Source organism: Zingiber officinale, chromosome 1B, assembly GCF_018446385.1.
Source record: "Zingiber officinale cultivar Zhangliang chromosome 1B, Zo_v1.1, whole genome shotgun sequence".
NCBI lineage: Eukaryota > Viridiplantae > Streptophyta > Magnoliopsida > Zingiberales > Zingiberaceae > Zingiber > Zingiber officinale.
In genome coordinates, this window is record NC_055986.1 from 136,004,453 (window position 1) to 136,019,599 (window position 15,147).

Below are 15,147 nucleotides of genomic sequence, written 5' to 3' on the forward strand. Positions count from 1 at the left end.
GAGAGGAGAGCTCAAGAAATTGGCGCACTTGAAGAAGTGGGAGAAGAAGAGAGCTTCAAGGGTAAGGGAGGTAAACCCTAATTTGAATGCTAGTTCAAATTTAAATCGTTATAATGCTATTTATCATGAAAATAGAATGCATGATAAACCTAAGGACAAATATATACCTCCTCATGCTAGATCTACCATACCTAAGGTTAGGAAGGTAGATAACTACTTAGGCAACAATTCTAAGGACTTTAGATATAAGCCTAAGGCTAGCAATGCTCATAGGAATCAACAAAAATCCAAATCTATGGATTTAGTAAGGGAAAACCAAGTCTTAAGGTCAAGACTTGATAACTTAGAGAGAACCTTAGCAAGAATGGAAAACTTGCTTAAGGGGCAAAGTGAGCACAACCTTGGAAAAGCTAGACAAGAGTCATCCAATGGCTATAGAGGTTTGGGATACAAATCCAAAGCCAAGAAAGATGTGACTTCCTTTCATAGGGTTCCATATAGCTATGGAACCAAACCTAGGACTAGTGGTCAAGCTAAAAGTACAAGGGAAGTTGTCCCTAAGAGTACTTTTGCAAAGACCAATGTGACTAAGACTTCTAAGAAGTCCAATAAAGTCACAAATAAGGTTACAAGGGGAGTTATCCCTAGAAGTGACTTAGTGGAAGTGACCAAGGCTTCTAAAAAGCCTAGAAAGGTCCTTAGGAAGGTATCTAGGGAAGTCATCCCTAGTGAGTACCTAGAGCATCCAAGGAGCACCAATAGATTTTGGATTCCTAGGAGCATAGTCTTTACACCCTAGATGGGTTTAGAGAGTGTCAACTCCAATTGGAAGGGTAGTTAACCCAACTTTGATAAAAGTTGACACTTGAAAGTATTTTCAAGGTTATTTTTAACCTTTGAAAATGAAAAGGATTACTAAGTGTACTCTTTAAGAGAGTAAATTGTGTCAAAATTTGAGGATTTGAGTTTAACTTAAATTGACACAAATATGAAAATACAAGGAATACAAGTTGGGATCTTGGTCTCCTTTTGATGGGTTAAGGGAAACTTTTAACCTTAATCCAAAGTAATCACTATTTGGAAGAACAAAGTATGTCAAATCTTAAGGATTTGAAATACATGTAAATTGGCACACTTGAAAAGGATTAGAAATGGCTAGTTGAGATCTTAGCATGTTCTTAAAGGATTAAGAGCAAAATTAAGTCTCAATCTAAATGTTTGATCCTTAAATAGAGTAATATATGCCAAAAAAATATTTGAGGATTGAATTCTTAATTTTAATTGGCACAAATAGAAAATGGATAAAAGAAATGCCAAGTTGGGTTTTGGCATTCTTTCAAGAGATAAGCAATCTATGCTTAATTTTAAGGTTTTAGCTAAGGTTTAAGGATACTTAGATAGATGATCTAGGTATATTTTATTTATGCTAAAATACCATGATTGATTGCATATTATATGTCATGACATCATGTGTTGCATTCATTTTATTATAAAAAAATATAAAAATATCATGTCATGGCATACATACATCATGTAGCTATAGCATGCTTCGCTTTTGAAAATTGCTTATTTCGATGTATGCCATTAATCATCATGCAATATGTCAATTTCCTTATAATTAAGGACAAAAGACATTTATTATGTATGGAAGTGTCCCAACAAGAGGGATCATATCAAGTGACATCCTAGATGGATGATCATGATTTTTACAATGCCTAGATAGAGATGCATGATCCCTTAGTTTAGGGCAAGACCAAATATACATCTCACAAAGAACTATAAGGTGACTTGTATGTGTTTTAATACACGTTAGATACAAGTGAGATGTTAAGATGGTGAACTAAACTCAAGATATTGATCTAGTGCATCTTGTTGAGTTTTAGGTTCATTAAAACACATAGTTATGTGTCTTCCAATCATTGGGAAAGCTAATGTACAAGTCATGTGCATTGAGCCCAAAGAACGTGGTTGGATATTGGTTTTGAAAAAGATTTCAAAATACTTTTGAAAAACTTTAATGAAGACTATCTTTTGATAGTAATCATCATTGGAAAGTTAGACACAAACTAGGAGAAAACATTGAAGTTTTCAAGAATTTTTAAATTTGTGTCAATCTTTGACAATAGGAACTATTTTCATAGAAAACTATTTTTCCTTGATAAAGTATACCCTAAATAATGTCTACATGAATTTTCATGATGAAAACAAGTATAGATTGGTTAAGAAAAACCAAAGTGAAGTTTCGGTTGAGGTTTAGTTTCATTATTGAATTTTGAACCTCAAAACTTCGAGTTTTGGTTTTCCTAATTATTTAGGAACCCCAAGTCATTGTTGGTGCAATGATAGAAGTTTGACCATGTTTTTAGGGGGAGCTACTCTTTGAAAACATAAAAATCTTTTCCAAGACCAAAAGGAGGTCAAGTGTTAAGGTAGCACATGACATTGGTATGAGAGGTGTTACCAAGGACAAGGGAGAGTCATCCAAGGCCAATAAGAAGGAATATGCTAGGGTAGCATATAATTATAGCAAGGATGAGGTGTCCAAGATTAAGGACAAGAAGAAATTAATCAAAGACAAGGTGTCCAAGGTTAAGAAGGTGAGTTTAGTAGGCCAAGTGTCACCCGAGGTGCATCGAAGTGGCCTAGCCATAGTGGATGAGTCACCAAGGGAGGTGACTAAGGTTAAGATTCCTAAGGATAGGAAGAGCTTTTGGGACCCATGATAAATGGGTTATCAAATGTGCCAAGTGGTTAGGAGACAGACTTAAGTCTCTAACCTAGTAGGTTGACACAATTGGGATGTATTTCATGCATGAAAATATGACATTGGAGGTCATATTGCATAAAAATTAATTTTTGATGTATAGATACCATATAAACCCATGCTAGGGAAGTATTTTGATTTAGTATGGGCAGATACATCAAGAGGAAGCCAAAACTAGGACTTTAGGTCAATGTTCAATTGAACTATTTAGCTAGTTTTAAATTTTATATCAATCTTGGGATCTGTGATAAATATATTTTTATATATATTTTTTCCAAGTAGACAAGGGTACAATAGACCTCTCCACAAAATTTGGGGATTTTTGGAGGTCTAGGGAATTTATGGTGCATTTCTGAAGTTGGCCTGAAAAGACTGATTTTTGCAGAAATAGGGTGCCAGTCGACTGGTGTAGATACCAGTCGACTGGTAACAGTGTTTTTGAGCACAGAATGTTTTTTTAAGCTCATTTTGTCGATACCAGTCGACTGGTGCCGATACCAGTCGACTGGTAACAGTAGATTTCGACCACAGAATGCTTCTGTAAGGTTCTGTCGAAGGGGGCAGTCGACTGGTACCTAGTTCAGTCGACTGATACCAACCTAAAAGTGTTTTTCAACGTTGTTCTTGACCGTGTCAACTCGTTTAAATGTATGAGATCCATGGGGGATAACTACATGAGTTTAGGGTTAATTTGGATGACATGTTTTTAACAATTGGGATATTGTTGGAGCTCTTTTTGATGTATGGCAAAGGGGGAGAAGTCTAGGTTTAAGTGGGAAACCTATACACCTTTGCAAGAAATCCTAACTTGAGGGGGAGCTTAGGTGAAGGGGGAGCGATTGTTTAGGCAAAGGGGGAGAAGTTTACCTTTGCGGGAAATCCTAGCTCAAGGGGGAGCTTAGGTGAAGGGGGAGCCTAGGGATTTAGGTTCCATTATTTATGCATGAGTTGATTTGCATATTTATTTGCATATGTATTGCATTTATGTTTCCCTAACTTAAACAGGTTGCCAAACATCAAAAAGGAGGAGATTGTTGGAGCAATCTAGGTGCCCTAAGTTTTGATGTTTGGGCAAAGGTTTAAGTTAGGTTCATTGTTGTATTTGATATGCATTGTGAGTGTGCAAGATACAGGTACAACAAGGAAAGTCCAAGTGTGATCTTGGCAAAGGAGGAAAGTCCAAGGATGAGTCTTGGCGGTGTAAGTCCAAGCATGTAGTCTTGGCAACGTAAGTCCAAGTGTGACTTGGCAATGGATGAAGCCCCGGAGGTGAGGAGCCTCTTGGCAAAGGAAGACCCGACAATATGGACAAGGCCGAAGGAAGCTCCAGAAGGCAAGACGTGAAGGATGGGGAGACATCCGAGGGATGCGAGGCTGATGGAGGAGGCTAGAAGGCTAGGTCTAGGTTGGTCGGGCGAGAACGAGTACTGAGTGAATGTACTCGAGGCAAAATTCTAAAATTAGGGTTTACTGCAGCAGTACTGTAGCGTTACTGTAGCAGTACTGTAGCAGTCGACTGATGATTGTAATAGTCGACTGGTGCACTGTAGAGAGCCGTTGAGAGAGTCGTTGGGTTGACACCAGTCGACTGGTGCAAGGACCAGTCGACTGGTAACGGGCAAATCAGCTTACTGATTTGCTCCAAGCTCTATAAGAAGGAGCTTGGGATGACCGGCCAAGGTGACGAAATTAGACTTGGTTAAAGCCTAATTAGTAGTCACCAAACATGCTCAAGGTTCTCTTGTGTCCAAGTGTTCTTGGTTGGTGTTGTGGTGAGGTTTCTCCACCCACAAGGAGTTGCTTGAGTAGCCGGAGTTTCCCGGGGGCTAATCCACCGAAGGATCGGGATCGTCCACCTTACGGACAGCCGTGGAGTAGGGGCAAGTTATCTCCGAACCACGTTACATTGACGTGCATTGGTTTGCATTTCCTTTCTTTGTCTTTAGCTTTCATATTCGTATTTAGTTTCGTATTATTCCGCTGTGCAACAAACGAATACGTAGAAAGCCATCGATTTGGGTGAGACGCTATTCACCCCCCTCTAGCGGGCACATCGGTCCCAACAAAAGGGTCTAATTTGTTATTTAATTTTTATTTTTTTATTTTTTTGATAAATGTCATTATGAGGTGTTTATTATGATACTTATAAATAAATGTCGTTAAGGTAATGTCACAATAGATTAATTTTCTTGTAGTGGGAAACATGGTCAAGGAGTCAAGTAGGGTAAGGCGTACCCTATTTGATCTATTTAGGTAAGTGGAACTAACTGAACCTACCTAACTCACCACATCGTAGACTAGTTAGACCAAAATTTTTCAATAGGAAAATTAAATATATAATTTATTAAAAAAGTTTTGTCTAAAAGTGGCCATTGTTTCGATACCCAAAAAGGCCCCTATGCCTCGCTACAGCCTGAAAGCTAATTTTTAAAATATGTATATAATTAATCAACAGTTAAACCTGAATCTAATTCAAATATTAATCAATCTTTACATTTCAAATTAAATTAATAAAGTTAAAATTAATAACTACTTCACAAAACATACAAGGCTCTTTGTTTGAAATGTAAGATATGAAAAAAAAAATGTGGTTGAAGAAATAATCATGTGGGAATTTTTAGGAATTTTTTTGAACTTTTACGGAAATCGTATGACAAATTTCAGGGGATAATAGTAGAGGCCTGTTTAGGAATATGTATTACTGGGATTTAATTGAGGAATTACTTAAGGTTTAATTCCCTTAACCATAAGTGGACTATATTAATAGGGCTTTACCTTTTCACACGAACCCATTAACCCGCTGACCCGTTCTTCTCTTCGTTTCCCCGTTCTCTCTCGCGCGAATGCCCGACGCCGATTGTGCTGCACTCCATCGCGATGGCAACCTCGTCGAGTCGCCGGAGGAAGAGCCGAGGAATATCGAAGGGTACTGACCCTCTCCGGCTGAGTAGGCGTCCCTGGGGGTTGTCTTCTACGGGCGATCGCCGGTGATCCAGCGGGTAGGGCACGCGGGGTGCTTGGCTCACATCATCCCCGATCGAGCGAGTTCCTTCGTTCTTCCTCCTTGATCTATTCAGATGAAGGAGAGCCGTGTCATCATACATTGTAGCGGACCGGAGGACGTCGTCTAAAGGCGACGATTGAGGTAAGCGTCGACGGGAAAGATCTTATGGATTCAAGATTAGGGTTTACGGGGTTTCCAATTTCGATATTCCTTTCAGTTTTGAACTAAGGGAAGGTGTTGGATCAACCTGGTGATGGATCTCCCCTGAGCAGATCTTGATCGTCTCCGTTTCTTGCGGCTGATTGAGTCTCGGCGGGGGAATTTGGGACCAATTGAGGTGAGTAGGGCTTTGTTTGTTAAAGATTTCAGCAAATTAATTGTTCTACAGTTAATTTTTGTGTTGATTTCGGATAGGAGTGGTGCAAGGAGATTGGTAGTTGTCGGCCAGTTTCTTGTAAGGGCTGTAAGTGTTTGATCCAGTGCTACCTCTTAAGGTATGTGTTGTCTAGTAAGGGTATTTCTATTTATTTCACTCGTATGTGGCTAAATTAGGTTTGTTTCCTGGGTGTAGAGTTTATTCTTGCTTAGATTAATAGCAGTGAATGGTTGTGATTCTAAATCCATATTGATATTAGATTATTGGGATTAAAAAAATCAGATTAAGTATGGTGGATTAAAACTTTTGGTTAGGGAATAATTGAAAGATGAATGATATTCGAACCTAATCTAATTGATTATAGTATGTTTAAGGTTACATTATTCAAGATAATCATGATTAGCTATTACTTTAGAGTTAGTTATTTATTTGAGGGTGATTCATCTATTTGTAGTAGACAGATACGTATAAACATTACATAAATTGTATATATGACACAGGTTCTTGATCGGAGACGAGCCGTGAGACATGGGTGGTTCTGTTGATACGAGATATCTCGAGGCGGATATTTCTTCCCTAATTTCTATTTAGATCTTTGAACTTTAAAGCATGGTTTTCTTTGGGTAATTAGGTTGCATTCCTTAAATCTGTTTATTTGTTTCTTGCCTGCTTGTCACTTTTGTTTGACCTTTGATATGATCTAGTTTAATCCGATACAGTCTCGATTCTTGCTATCTGAAACTCTATTGTATATACACATGTAGAGTGTTATAGGGATGTCTGTAGATGGGATATATGTTGGTTATACTTGTCTATATTGTGATCGGTACATGTTGTGGGTATTGCATGATTGATATTCCGTTTGCATGGAGGTATGTGTAAATGTCTGTGGTGGTTCCGTTTACATGGAGGTATGCGTAGATGTCTGTGGTGGTTATTGGAGGTGTTTATGAGGTTTAGGTGGTTGCATTGATGATGACCGGTATGTATTGTGATTATTCACATCAAGTTCATCATTCATTACATACTGACGACTATTGTCTCATTTATGGTGGAGAGAGTCGTCAGTTATCTTTGTATAGCGCCGCACACTCGACCACTCGTGGGTAGTGGTAGCTGGAGCAGTTGCCGCTGTAGGATTGAAAAGAATTTAGATATCTCCACAATAGCATGATATTGTCCACTTTGGGCCTAAGCGCTCATGACTTTGCTCTTGGATTCTCCCCAAAAGGCCTCATGACAATGAAGATATCTTTCTCTTTATAAACTCATGATCTTTCCCATGTGTTTTCAATGTGGGACTATGTTTGCAACCTTGCAACCCCAACAATCCTCCCCTCAAACAAAGGACCACAGGCTTCCCACGTCCGATCCTCGACCCACCAAGTCTTCTGCCCCTCGGTCCACCTGACCTACTAGAACTTCCTTGCCTAGTCGCAACTAGGACTTCCAACCTGGTGTCTAGTCCTCTTGATCCGAACATAGGAGCCCCCACTTTTTTTGTTCGTGATCAATATTGTACCCACATGGCTCAATCAGACCATAGCTCTTGTGCACAGTCGGCGGTTAAACCTTCTGGCAGTCCGGGCTCTAATACCAATTGTAGGATCGAAAAGAATTTAGATATTTCCATAATAGCATGATATTGCTCACTTTGGGCCTAAGCCCTCATGGTTTTGATCTTGGGTTTTCCCCAAAAGGCCTCATGCCAATGGAGATATCTTTCTCTTTATAAACCCATGATCTTTCCCATGTGTTTTCAATATGGGATTATGTTTGTAATCTTATAACCCCAACAGCCACTTGTCCTGTTGTGCCACTCGATCACGAGGCTTGTGATGTCCGACGTTGTGAACAGACAAGGACCCTGATGCTACGTAGTTAGATAACTACTAGCGGACTGTCCGCCTCGACTACTCTATAGTGGGTTGGAGGGTAGTACAGTCGTCACAGACCCAAGCCTCTCGGCCATACAGGGGTCGTGGTGTTTAGAGAGGTGGCGGGGGTGACCATGGAACATGTATGCACATTTACATATGATGCGCGGTGCATCTGTGGAGAAATATTTGTATACATGCCTAGTAGTTACTGTTGGGACCTTGGCGTCCGCTAGAGGGGGGTGAATAGCGTCTCACCCAAAACTTTACTTCCTATAATGTTAGTGCACAGCGGAATACAAAAGCAAACTAACAAATACGAAAGTTAACCTAAAACAAGAAGGAAGAAGACAACAAACCAAACACAAACCCTAACACAAGGCGTGTACGTGGTTCGGAGATAACTTGCTCCTACTCCACGGCGTGTCCGTAAGGTGGATGATCCCTCAATCCGTCGATGGATTAGTCCCCGGCAAACTCCGGCTAGCTCAACCTCCTTGTGGGTGGAGAAACCTCACCACAACTCCAACCAAGACCTCTTGGCACACAAAGATCTCTTGAGCACTTTGGTGACTACTAATTAGGCTTTAACCAAGTCTAATTTCGTCACCTTGGCCGGCCATCACAAGCTCCTTCTTATAGAGATTGGAGCAAATCAGAAAGCTGATTTGCCCGTTACCAGTCGACTGGTCAATGCACCAGTCGACTGGTGCCAACGGCTATCTCAACGGCTCTCTGCTACAGTGCATCAGTCGACTGCTACAATCATCAGTCGACTGCTACAGTACTGCTACAGTAACGCTACAGTACTGCTGCAGTGGCGCTACAGTAAACCCTAGTTTTAGAATTTTGCCTCGAGTACATTCACTCAGCACTCGTTCTCTCCCGACCAACCTAGACCTAGCCTTCTAGCCTCCTCCATCAGCCTCGCGTCCCTCGGATGTCTCCCCATCCTTCACATCTTGCCTTCTGGAGCTTCCTTCGGCCTTGTCCATATTATCGGGTCTTCCTTTGCCAAGAGGCTCCTCACCTCCGGAGCTTCATCCATTGCCAAGTCACACTTGGACTTACGTTGCCAAGACTACATGCTTAGAGTTACACCGCCAAGACTCATTCTTGGACTTTCCTCCTTTGCCAAGATCACACTTGGACTTTTCTTGTTGTACTTGTATCCTGCACACTCACAATGCATATCAAATACAACAATAAACCTAACTTAAACCTTTGCCCAAACATCAAAACCTAGAGCACCTAGATTGCTCCAACAGTTACTAGTTGCATGTGATTGTGAGATGTTATACTTGTTTGAGCTATGTATGCTGCATTTGAGTGTCATACTTCATACATGTCATTTATTTTACATGTATATGCAGTCGTATATATATTGCACAGGTGTCGTGAGTAGATGTCACGCCCCGGAGGAGTCTCTGTCCGAGAAAATTTCGGCAGCATCTCCCCTGTACGACGGATAATCTGAAACTTTTTTACATCCTCATATACCTCAGCCACATGCGGCTGGAATAATAACATGTAAATAAACCATCACCACGCAGTTTATATAAATATAAGCAAACCAAAGCAGTAATACCATGACTCAAAATCAACCCTACTCAACTACACTCGTAAAGCTCAAATCCGACGATAAGATCAACTTACCTCTTCTGCCGTCCAAGCAGACATGTAGTAGAACAAATCCAAACCATACAAAAATCCATTGATCATAAGAATCCATACAATATCCAAATCCTCAAATAGAATAAGTCTAACACAGTCTAAATAAGAAACCAAAAGATAAATACAACTTGTGGTCTGCAAGGGACTAGCAACTGGAACTCTCTCCTGACAGCATCAACCTGAAAAATAACAACAATGGAGGCGGGGTGAGTCCAATACTCAGCAGGTACAACTGATATACAAAGTAAGGAAATAACACCTAGCACTAATCATGCGTATAGTCTCCTGATGCAAGAAGGATAAAAATGCATCTGAAGTAAACAGGAGAGAATCTGTACTAACCAGGACCTGAGTATAAGGACAAACAGTCCGAGTGATATGGAAATCCTGTATGCATGTCAAACATGGGTATCCAAACAATATGCAGCATATAAATGCAGCAAACACAAACACAAGCAATAAATGCATCATGCATATGATGTCAATGATGCGTCCTGGTCACCCCTGACGCTAGTCAACCATCTCACACAAAAGTGACGCCGAGTGGGTAGGGCTGTGACAACCGTGCACTCTGTCGTCACTACTCCTGATGAGTGACCGAGTGGACGGGATGCTGTCGGAGTACACCTATCCTCCTACCCTAAATTATAAATGGGGGAGTGCAATGCTCTCAACTCCCGGTACACGATGACGGGGAGGCATCCCTGCTGGATAACACGTTGTGTCACACTACCCATGAGCGGATCAACGGTGCCTAACAGAGTCCCTGCTGCAACACACTCTGCCTGAATCGACCACTAACCCATGAGTGGTGGTGTGTGCAGATCTATGTAACTGGCGATATGCTTAATAATAATGGAGCGAACTATCGCACAGCATGCAATCATACAAATGGTGCATAGCACTAATCACAAAATATCGTGACCTAATCCATATATATATAAAAGTGCATCATAGGTCAACGAATCAAATCAAATCAAAGATACACAGAAGGTATAAAACCTACGTCCTGAACATGGTGAAGCATGGTATATCACTACCCCTATAAGCATGTATCAACAGGTAAGGTATACATGAGATGCAAAACAAGAAATCAATCAATCATGTAACAAGTATCGGATAGTGATTAACCGGAACAAATAAGAACATAATTAATGCAACTTGTTATATTCACTACTATGTATATCAAATGACATAAGTCAAAAGTATCCGCCTCCAAATAAGAAATGTTCAATCCGACGTCGAGATACCGTCTCGCGTCAAAGTCCTGTGTTACCAAACAGATAATGTATTTAGCTATATAACTAAATAAAAATCTCCAAACATATTTAATAACCTTATCCTTCCTTAGAAATGGAATTGATCCCATGTAACAAAACAAGCAATGGATTAAATTCAATACCAATCCAATTCTATACATAAACCTAATTCATCATGTATCAAAATTTACACAATACCTCAATTCATAGCCCCTCTTGATGCTGGAACAAGGGGAGCTGCTCACTGGAGTGCTGCCAGAACCAAACGAAGTCCCCTCGGAACCGAATCCCCCTGCTGAAATCCTTCCCACTGATGAGATCATGTTGAGTTAAATAAATGGGATCACAAATCAAACCACAACCCTCCAGACCACCTAATCTTTTACCTTACTGTTAACAATCGGACCAAGCAGGAAGAACTAAGACTTGACCCTCCTTGCTCTTGGCCGGAAACCACCCGAGCAGAGACGTGCCGGTGAAAGACCTAGGGCACGGTGAGAGATCAGCACTGCAGAGATGCGGCGCCAGGCACTGTCAACACTGCTCCCTTCAGCCTCAAGTGGTGGCGTCGTCCGGTGCGGCTCGGGAAGGAAAAGGAGAGACCGACCGACAGAGGGGAGAAGGGATTGGGCGGCGGTAGTGGAGTCGGACCAGAGGAGGGGAGAGGGAGGCAGTGGCGCTAGGGCTGATGAGCGACTCGGCCAACGGTGGCTCATGCTCGCCGGCACTTGGGCAGAGACAGAGGACAAAGAAAAAGGAAGAAGATGTGGATGCCGAAGGATCGCTCGGCTCCGCGTCGGAGTGGCGGCAGAGAAGAAGAAGAAGAAGTTGAGAAGAGAAGGGGAAACCGCTCGGGATCGAGGAAGAAGGTTAGGGCTCGCGGGGGAATAAATAAAATAAAAAAAAAAAGAAAAGAAAGAAAAGAAAAAGGAAAAGAAATTAAAATTTTTCCTCATTAAAACAAGGTAGCCTAAACAGGCTTTTCCGGGCCCCATTTTTATCCCCGTTGACTCGTCCTACGAGCTCCAAAAAAATTCTCGAAAATTTTTCAAAAATTCCGGAAAATTCCCTTATTAATATTCGTCTATTTTTGGTATTTTACAGTAGATTTGTTGCTGTTTCGGGGAGTTTACGGATTATGGTATCACGGTATTGATTCTGGTCGGATATGTACACTTATGGTATGTGCATTCATTATGTCAGGTTCATTCATATACCGTTGTTGTATTAGATATGGTTAGATGTATTATATTCTTGACAGCATGATTCTATACTTTACTTATGGAGACTATATTCTTTAATTCATATATCATTATGTAATTCATGCTTTAATCTGTCTATACCCGCTGAGTTCCTTGTACTCACCACTCTGTCTATACTATTTTGATTTCAGGGAGTAGGTAGATGATATGAAGTTGCTTGGAGTATATTGCTGGTCGGTCCCACTTCCCACGTTATATTCGAGGACTCTTATCGGTTTTTAGTTTCTTACTATTTGCATTTCATGTTTCGTTGGATTTGGTGTTGTTAGATCATACTATATCTTGATACTTGTTATGAGGACTTTATACTTGTGATGTTTTGTGGACTTTACATTTGTGGATTTATACTTGTGGTTGTTTTTCTTTCATTTCTTTTATCCAGTCGGGTAGGCTATGCATATAAACTGTGTGGTTGTTTCTTTCATTTTTGTTCCAGCCGTGTAGGCTAATGGTTGTATGGATATATATTATGTGTATTGATTGCTTCAAATTGCCACCGGTATAGGGGAGATGTTGTCGAAATTTTTCGATAGGGACTCATCCGGGGCGTGACATGAAAACTAAGAAAATGTGAGATGAACTTGGGTCACATTAACATCAACTTAATTATTTCAACTTAAATTAAAATAAGTTAAGTTAATTTAACCAAAATTTAATTTAACTTAAAATTTAAACATAATTAACAATACTAATAAAAGCTTAATAATTAATTGTTCAAACTCATTTAATTAATAGAATTGAATTAAATAACCTTAAACTAATTAATTAACTTAGGTAATCCAAATTTAATTGCCACCGGTATAGGGGAGATGTTGTCGAAATTTTTCGGTAGGGACTCATCCGGGGCGTGACATGAAAACTAAGAAAATGTGAGATGAACTTGGGTCACATTAACATCAACTTAATTATTTCAACTTAAATTAAAATAAGTTAAGTTAATTTAACCAAAATTTAATTTAACTTAAAATTTAAACATAATTAACAATACTAATAAAAGCTTAATAATTAATTGTTCAAACTCATTTAATTAATAGAATTGAATTAAATAGCCTTAAACTAATTAATTAACTTAGGTAATCCAAATTTAATTTATAATCATATTTTTAATTAATTAAAAAACTCAATCTAAAATAATTAATCAAACTAAATAACTAAAGATTCAACTTAATCAATTAATTGAATTAAAACTTCTTAATCAAACTCAAATTAATCAAACCTAAACTAAATTAATTCAACTTAATTATTTATTGATCATGTTAATTCAAATCAATTAGTTAATCTAATTTATTCAATCAAATTAATTAATTTAATCAACCTAATTAATTTAATTATAACTCTATTAATAACTATTTAATTATTAAGTAATATAATTAATTAACTCTAAAACTAATTAACTTAATTGAAACTTTTAATTCTTAACAAATTAATTAATCTAATTAAAACCTTTAATCAAAGACTAACTTAATTAATTCTTAACGAGCTTAGGTAAGTTAACTTAATTAAATATTAATTTTTAAATGAACTTAATTAAAATTTAATTTGATTTTTTTAATTCCAACTTAATTAATTTTTTTAACAATTACTTAATCAATTTAATTCAACCTAATTAACTAACAAAATTAAATAATCTCAAAAATAGTTAATCAAGATAAACTAAAATTGAATAACTCTAATTTAATTAACTCAAAATAAATTAATAATTAAGCTAACTTTATACTTAAACATTGCACTTAGATATAGGTGACTCACAAAAGGATTTAAGATTAAGTAGATCTAATAATGTTTAAGTATAATTAATAATTTGCCAAGTTTTTATAAAGTATCTAAATAATATAGTAAGTTGTGAAAATTAAGAAAAATAAGAAATGACTAATTTAGACTTGAATATAAATTAAGAAAAGAATTAATAATGTAAATATGCTTATAAAACAAAAATGATATACATGCTTGGACTACCAGAGAATCTTCTCAGTCTTAAATCACACACTCAATTTTTCCTTAAGCAAAAACTTCTGTATTTACTTTGAAAATTACCTTAGTAAATTGCAAAAGTAATTTTTTTTAAAAAAAATTAAAAATATTGTTTATCTTCAAAATTTTAGTGAGTAATTTATAAATTTTTGAAAATCTAGAAATTTTTATAAAATGTGAGTATTTTTTTTTTCAAAACTAAGTATTTTAAATTTTGCATATATAAGATATTTTAAAAACTTGTCAAATTACAAGATGTTCTAATTTGAAAATATACCTTCTTTCTGTTGGAGCAATCTCAATGGTCCGTGAGACTATGTGTTTTGGTGTTTGGGCAAAGGGTTTAAGTTAGGTTTACCCTCGTTATTTGATATGTGTACTTGAATTGTGTAGGATTGCAGGTAACACATGTGACTCAGGTTGACGGCTTTGGGTCCGGTGAAGGATGAAGCATCCGAGGGACCGTGGACAAGGCAGCAAGGACAAGGGCCGATGGAAGCAACTTCGAGGCATACGCGAATGATGACATTGGAGACAAACCGCGGGCTTGGATGCATCCGAGGGACGAGAGCCAAAGGAAGTAGGCTTGAAGGCAAGAGGTCAAAGCTGCAAAGAAGAGTCAAGTGAGTCGTGAGGGTCCAAGTGCTGAGAGAAATGTACTCGGGATGGGAACCCTAGGTTTAGGTTGTACAAGTCGACTGGTATTAGGACCAGTCGACTAATGGTGAACACAGAGAGCTTCTGTGCCCAAAACGGCTAGGACCAGTCGACTGATAGATAGCCGTTGGAATGTCGTTGGGCTGGCACCAGTCGACTGGTGCAAGGACCAGTCGACTGGTAACGGGTAAATCAGGTTACTGATTTCTTCCAAGCTCTATAAGAAGGAACTTGGGATGGCCGACCAAGTTGACGAAATTAGACTTGGTTAAAGCCTAATTAGTAGTCACCAAAGTGCTCAAG